Below are 8261 nucleotides of genomic sequence, written 5' to 3'. Positions count from 1 at the left end.
ATAACATAAACAATTAAATATAAGAAATAATAATTTCTTAAAGTATGTGTTAATCCCCATGTACCCAGACTTTGTGGACACCCTGTATGTATATATATATATATATATATATATATATATATATATATACACACACACACACACACATGCACGCACGCACCTGCTGGCAATGTGAGAGGTTAATACAGAATTTAGCTTATATTAAAAGAGGTTATATACACACATACACAAGCACCTACGGAAAACGGCAGAGTGCTGTTGACTGCAACACAAACAACAAGTAAAAGAAGAACACGGACCGTCACTGACAAATAGCAGTAACAACAACAACAACAACGCCAACAGCATCGTGGCCATCACAACAGACAACTTCTACATAGCTTTACCGACCATACGTGACAGCAGTAGTAGTAGTAGTGGAAACGAAGACCGAAAACGAAACGAAATTTGTAAAAGAAATTTTTTAAAATATTTAAAAAAAACAAGATATTTGGTAACCCGTCTACCCACTACCTACATACCCACCCTCTTAACATACCTACTCCTACCTCAAACTACAACCAAAGTACAACAACAGCAACAATAACAACGAAATTGGTTATGGCGACGAAGCGAACCACACCCACCTTTGCATATTTCGTTTGAGCTAACAACACCTAATTTCTTGTCGCCCTTTCTCTCTCCCTAAAAAAAGTACAGCGACACTGAGACGTGTGTATGTATGTATGTATATATATATATATATATATATATATATATATATATATATATATATATATATATATATATATATATACACTAACACAAAGATATAAAGACAGACAGATAGATAGATAGATAGTGACGGAGGGAGAGAAAGAGATTCAAACACACAGAGAGAAAGAGACAAACGGTGGGACAGTAGAATTATAACGTAAAGCGGCAGCGACTGGCTGGGACATTTTTGTCAGTGTGTGTGTGTTCATATGTTTATATATATATATATATATCTATATGTATAGATATAGATATAAAGTGTGTGTGTATGCGTGTGTGTGTGCTTGACATTCTGCTGCACTTAGCTAATTACAACTAAAAACATGCAAACAGGCCCAACTAAAGAGAGAGACCGGGGTACGGTGTGAGGGAGATCGTTCTCCCTCGCTTGAGAACACCAGACGAACAGTATCTTTATGTGTCTGTGTGTGCATATAACATTTATAAATACATACACACACACATATAAATATGCTCATATATGTGTTTATATCTATCTACACACACGCATACGCATACATATTGATAAACGTATGTTTATATATAGATACGAGTGTAGCTGAATGTCTATGGGACATTATACGAACACGTGTGAGTTACAGTTACATAAGCAAGTTATATTCTCTGCAAACGCAAAATCGTGCGTTTCACGTATATTAATAACTATATTTTAATAAACGCGTGTATGCAGATATATGTGTGTGTGTATGAGCATGTGCACACACATATATATATATGTATATATATATATATATATATATATATATATATATATAAAGTATGTATGTATATACAGAGAGAAAGAGAGAGAGAGAGAGAGAGAGAGAGTAGATGAGTTGGGTGTGTTTCAAAAAGAATGTGATTCTGTTATGTTGTAAGACTAAAATTATTATAACACAAATAAGTGCATTCATTAGTAACTACTTTATTCAAGTTGCTCTATTACTAATTACACAGGCTTAAATGAATGTGTGTGTATCCTATATATATATACAAAAGTAGATTGAGAAGAGGTAGGTGGGAGAAACTTAGAATGAACTATTGAAGAGAGAATAATAGAGTATAGTTTTATGGAGAGAGATAAACTTATTCAGAAGGAAAGGTAGAGGGAAGGTGGGGTGAGTGGAGGGACAAGTGAGATTGAGAGTATGACACACGCACACACAGATGAACAGGAATGTATGTGTGTGTGTGTGTGTGTGTGTGTGTGTGTATTATTCCGCCCGTCGTTTTGGGGGGCACCCAAAACTGCGCAGGACGTCCCCGAGGGCATCACGGATTACTGTATCAAAGACTTTTGTTAAACTCAACAGTCCTGGTCTTGCTCTCTGGCCTTCTCCCGAACCTGACATGAAGCGACTATCAAACATATATATACGTGTGTGTATATACATAGGCGTGTGTATATAGCCTGGCTATTTCGTCATGCTGAACTGTTAACCCATACAAAAAATTTTTTCTCTCTCCGTTTTTTTCATTCTCTCTTTCCTTCTTTTCCCCTTAAACCCGTCTGACGAAGAGCGTAGGCTTGAAACGTCAAAGATTCTTCCATTCTTCCTGAGCGTTAAGCTAATACACCTGCTTGTTCTTCCTACATCTGTCTTTGCCTTCTGTCCTCTATAAATTTTGAACTATATATATATATATATATATATATATATACACACGCATGTATGTATGTATGTATGTATGTATGTGCGTGCGTAGACGCGCAATTATTTTAGTCATTGAACTGCAACTACGCTGGGGTACCTAGTCGAAGGGCTTAGACGAACAAATTTAACTAAGTATTGCCCATAACATACAATTCTTGTCTGCTACGATCTATGTGTGTACTTTTATCGCCAATATAAGATCTTCGAGGCTAATAACGCAGCATTCGGCGTTCTAACAAAGCATCTACGTTAAGTTGGATATAAAGATTACCTTTTGGCTGCAATAATGCTTCGTTGCTAATTAGTAAATACTATTTGTTTAGTACTACTTGTATGGGACTCCTTTGCCGAACCGCTAAGTTACGGGAACCTAAAGAAACAAGGTTCTTAAACAATAACATACAAGGCTCTTATATATATATATATATATATATATATATATATATATATATATATATATGTCTATATGACGTGCTTCCGCACAGTTTCCGTCTACTAAATCCGCTCACTCGGCATTGGTCGCCTTGGGGCCACAGTAGAAGACATCTGCCAACGAAGATTTCTGCTACAAGTGGAACGGAACTCAAAACTGCACATCGCCATACCTGCACCATTTGACTGTCTGTCTGTGTGTATGTACGTCTCTCTTCTACCTTGAACCATTTGAAACCTTCCTGAAAGAAAAAAAGCTGTTTTCCAACAAAGATAATGAAGACTCCATCTTTGGAATGGAGATAACAAACGCAAATTCACGTATTGTACTTGGGGAAAAGTCTTGTGTGTGTGTGTTTCCTTTTTCTATTACTAATTAAAAATTAATTTTGACCAGGTACCTGCTTTGTAGCAAATCTAAAGGTCTTGTATATTTATTGTTCAGGATATCTCGTTTATTTGAAATTTGTATGAATGAATGAGTTGCGTTCTTTCTCCAAGACTCCAAGTTCAGTCACACTTTGCTCCAGACGGGTTGGTACTTATCCTATTGCTCCAATAATAACAAGTATGAAACTGAAAATGTATCCCGGGTACTGATTTCAAAACTCCTTAACAATGGTCCCTCGATGATCCCTTTCTCTTGAATTTTTCTAACCAGATTAATGCCCAGAGGACAGATGATTTCCATAACAGAACGTAACTTTTCCGTGTGGTCCCAAATAGCAATATCTGGTCGGCTGTATATTCTTTTGACCCAACGATCTCAATATAACCAACTTCGTCAGTTGGCATTTTCTTTTTAGCTATCCTTTTCCAGACTATGTGCATGTCTTTATGAATGACCATTGTCCCACAAGTTTAACAGAATTAATAACCCGTCGATGGGTGATAAGACATCACTCATCGCAAAAAGGTCAAAGAAATGACTATTTATTCCTCGTAGTGCAACGCTAAATTTAACAGTAACACATGCATTAATTATAATTAATGTTTTTTAACATAGAATTAAGAAACGACAAAAGACAAATGGAAGGAGAAAATGACAATAGTGAAGTAGAATGTAAATGATTTATTGAACAGAAATTTGCCTAATTATCTCCGTCTGCCATTTACACATACACACACACATACATACATACACACGTATGTATGTATACGAGAGAGGGGAGAGAAAGGAGGGGGAAATTAAGGAGACAGACAAAAAGATAGACAGTAATACAGGTACAACATCGATTTTCCGGAACTTTTAGTTCAAAGACTTTCCGGATTAGTGATTCTTCTGAACCGCGGGTGGTTACCTTGGTGAACGCATTCTAAATTAAACAAATGTCTAATTTACTTAAATAATTAAATGAAATATGAAATACGGGTACCAGTACGCTGGTACAAATTAGTGAGGATTATATAAGAGGTTTAAGAACATCAGTATCCGGAATGTTGGTTTCGTTACCTGCAAATACCGTAAATAAAACACAGACTTGGATTATAGACAGAAAGCCAGAGAGAGAGAGAGAGAGACAAAGGTAGAAGGAGGAGAAAAGTGGCTGAGAGAGGGGGTGATAGAGAGACAGAGAAAGGCAAGAAGAAGAGGAGAAACAGGGAAGGAAAGAGAGATAGAGTGAGAGACAAAGGCAGGAAAAGGAGGACGAGGAGCCGAAAAAGTAGCTGAGAGAGGGATAGACAGACAGATAGAGGATGAGGGGGGGGGGACAGAAATATATGCGTAAATCAGGTCAGCGTGGTTGGGAACTCTCTTCTGAGGTCACATCTACCAAACTCATCTTAAAATGAGACGCAAAGAACGAACGAATGAATGAATGAATAAAAGGAAAAAAAAAATCTCCAGGTCGACTTAAGATAAAATAACTTTAAAATAACCATGACAACGATGACGACGCCGACATTCTTTTTTTCTTTTTAAAAGAATGAAATATTTGAAAATGCATAAAACTAAAAGAGAAGAAATACGTACTGAAAAAGTGCAATTGTATAATAGAAATGTATTTATAGCAAAAAAGGGGGGGGGACGTGGAATTGTGACGTTTGGGGCGTTTTCTTTCTGATATCGAGAGGAACATTTATAAACTGCTTCTACATCTTACTCGTTTCAGCGGCCATGCTGGAGTACTGCCTTGAAGGGTTTCAGTCGAACAACTCGACCCCAGCATAAAATTCTCAAACATTGTTTTTTTTTGTTTTTGCCTATGGATCCCCTTCGATTTCTATTTTATGCGGATGAACCCTCAGCCATTCGATATTTTAAAAAAAGTCCCATTATATTTTTATAAATAAATATTATTAGGAAATGTATAAAAATAATTGTTAAAATATTTTGAGTATTGTAGGAATATAACCAGCTCGTTGCACATATTTTTAACAACAAAACCTTATATGGAACCCCAGTTAAGAACCACTGGCTCAGTCGAACAAACTGAGCCCCAGCATGTATTTTTTTAAAACCCTTTCCCTGCCCAAAGCATTTCCATAAGCGTGTCCAGAAAGTCCAACCTTGTTTACAGACATTTAGAGAACCCTCGTTTCATCTTGTGAGTGATATAAACCCCTTGTTTCATCTGAACCTATACTCTTTTACTCTCAGCACGACAGAGTGTGACAAGTCTGCTGGTCCTTTGTAATTACAGGTACTACTCATTTTCGCCGGCTGAGTGGACTGGAGTAACTGGAAATAAAGTGTCTTACTCGGGAACACAACGCATTGCCGGAAATAGAACTCACGACCTTACAAGCGTACTAACCACTAGGCCGAGCGCCTTCACTACATCTGATACATAGGTGAGAGAAAAAGGTTAAGCTTGGTACTTACTCTTCTGGTCTTTCCTTTTGCCGACCCGCTAAGTTTACGGAAACGTAAACGAAGCAACACCGACTGTCAAGTGATAGGTGGGAAGTAAATACAAACACACATACGCATCCCCCTTTTTTTCTTTTTTTACCTGTTTCAGTTTCTGGACAGTGGCCATGCTAGGACAGCGCCTTAAAAGGTTTAAATCAAGCAAATCAACACTAGGGCTTATTTCCCATGCAGAACTTCTAGGTTACCGAGACGTAAACAAACCGACACACACACACATACATACATACGAAGGAGATGACAGAGGAACAAGATATGTGGCGCACTGCTGTACTTGAGAAGACCCGGCCACCACAATTGAATTCATATCCTGAAACTAAGTCTCCACGTAAAAAGCACTGGTGCCACATAAAAAGAGCCGAGTACACTCTGCGAAGTGGTTGGCGTTAGGAAGGGCATCCAGCCGTAGAAAACCAAAGCGAAAACAGACTATGGAGCTTGGTGCGGCCATTAATCTTACCAGTTCCTGTTAAGCCGTCCAATCCATACCAGCATGGAAAGCGGACATGAAATGATGATGATGATGATGATGATGTGTGGGACCGAACGCGAAGAAATGCTGTTACGAAGTGAGTTTCCTAAACGAGCAGCCATGCCTACGTCTATATAGCTAATAATCCTTTCTATTATAGGCACAAGGCCTAAAATCTTTTAGGGGAAGGGGTTAGTCGACTTAATCGACTCCAGTAGTTTGACTGGTACTCATTTTATCGATTCCGAAAGGGGTGAAAGGCAAAGTCGGCCCCAGCGGAATTTGAACTCGGAACGCGAAGACGGGACGAAATGACGCTAAGCATTTTGTCCGGCATGCTAACGGTTCTGCCAGCACATTGCCGTCACCGCCTCTTTTTCAAATTTCCATTGAAATCCAGTGGCTTTTTGTTTTAATTAATTTTGAAAATAAGCATTTAATAAAATGACTTTGCCCTCATAGGCGCAGGCGTGGCTGTGTGGTAAACAGCTTGCTTACCAACCACATGGTTCCGTGTTCAGTCCCACTGCGTGACACCTTGGGCAAGTGTTTTCTACTATAGCCTCTGGCTGACCAAAGCCTTGTGAGTGGATTCGGTAGGCGGAAACTGAAAGAAGCCTGTCGTATATATATAAATATATATATATATATATATATATATATATGCATGTGTGTGTGTATGTGTTTGTGTGTCTGCGTCTGTGCACCCAACATCGCTTGACGTCCACGTAACTTACCGGTTCGGCAAATAGAGACCGATAGAATAAGTACAAGACTTACAAAGAATAAGTCCTAAGGTCGATTTGCTCGACTAAAGGCGGTGCTCCAGTATGGCCGCAGTCAAACGACTGAAACAAGTAAAAGAATAAACACAATACGATGTGGCCTAATTGTCTCCAGGTATTTTGTTCGACGCACCATCAGGCTGCTTAAATCCATCACCTTTTACAATAAACGACTGCGGCTATGCTGGGACACAACCTCGAAGGGTTTAGTCGGACAAATCAACCTCAGTACTTCGTTTTATAAGCCTGGTACTTACTCTATCGGACACTTTTGTTGAACCGCTAAGTTACGGCAAACCAACGCCGGTTGTCAAGTGGTGGTGATGGGGACAAAAACAAATACATACGCGTGTACGCACACACACACGACAGGCTTCCATACAGTTTTCGTCAATCAAGTTTATTCACAAGACAATCAGTCTGCGGCTCAAGTAGAAGACACTTGCCCAAGGTGCCACACAGTGGAACTGAACCCAAAACTACAGGACTGAGAAGCAAGCTTCATAACTTCACAGCCGTAGTTGCTTCCAATCTAGGCAGAAGGTCGCAAATCTGGGCGAGGAGAATAATCGATACGATCGACCTCGGCGGGATTCGAACTCAGAGCGTAGACTCGAAACAAAAGCCGCAAGGCAATATTACTTGGCTAATCTATCATCCTGTCATAATAGAGTTTCAAATTTTGGCACAAGGCCAGCAATTTCAAGGACGAGAGGCGGACAGCAGAAATATTTAAATATCCGCAATATTTGTGGGAGAGTGGGTGGGGGAGAGTACAGTGGTCGTGGGAGAAAAGGGTCAGTTTGATCGACTCCCTAATGAATGTTCGTATAGGCATAAGGGGCTAGGACACATTTCAAGGGGTGCGAATAGTCATTCATATCGACCCATGTACAACTACCACCACCACCACCACGACTACTACTACTACTACTACTACTACTACTACTACTACTGATAATAATAATAATAATAATAACAATAACCTTAATGAGATAACAAAGAAGTTAGAAGTAGGAACGGAAATATTTAAAAAGAAAAGAAAAAGAAAATTAAAAAGCAAGAAAAAGGTGAGGGGGGAGGAACCAGAAAAAAAAGTACACCTTTATTAATCTCAAAGACAACGTGACATTTTTTTTTTGAACTTTTTATATTTTCAAAAATGCAATGAAATCCAAGAAAAATCAGGCATTTTAAGAAAATTCTATTTGTTCTTTATTGTTCTTACATTTTTTTCCCCTTCTCCCTTCTTAAAATAGTTTAAAGATGAAAAATCCAAGAACTAT

This window comes from Octopus bimaculoides, chromosome 17 (assembly GCF_001194135.2).
Source record: "Octopus bimaculoides isolate UCB-OBI-ISO-001 chromosome 17, ASM119413v2, whole genome shotgun sequence".
Taxonomy (NCBI): Eukaryota; Metazoa; Mollusca; class Cephalopoda; order Octopoda; family Octopodidae; genus Octopus; species Octopus bimaculoides.
Note: the sequence above shows the minus strand (reverse complement) of the source record.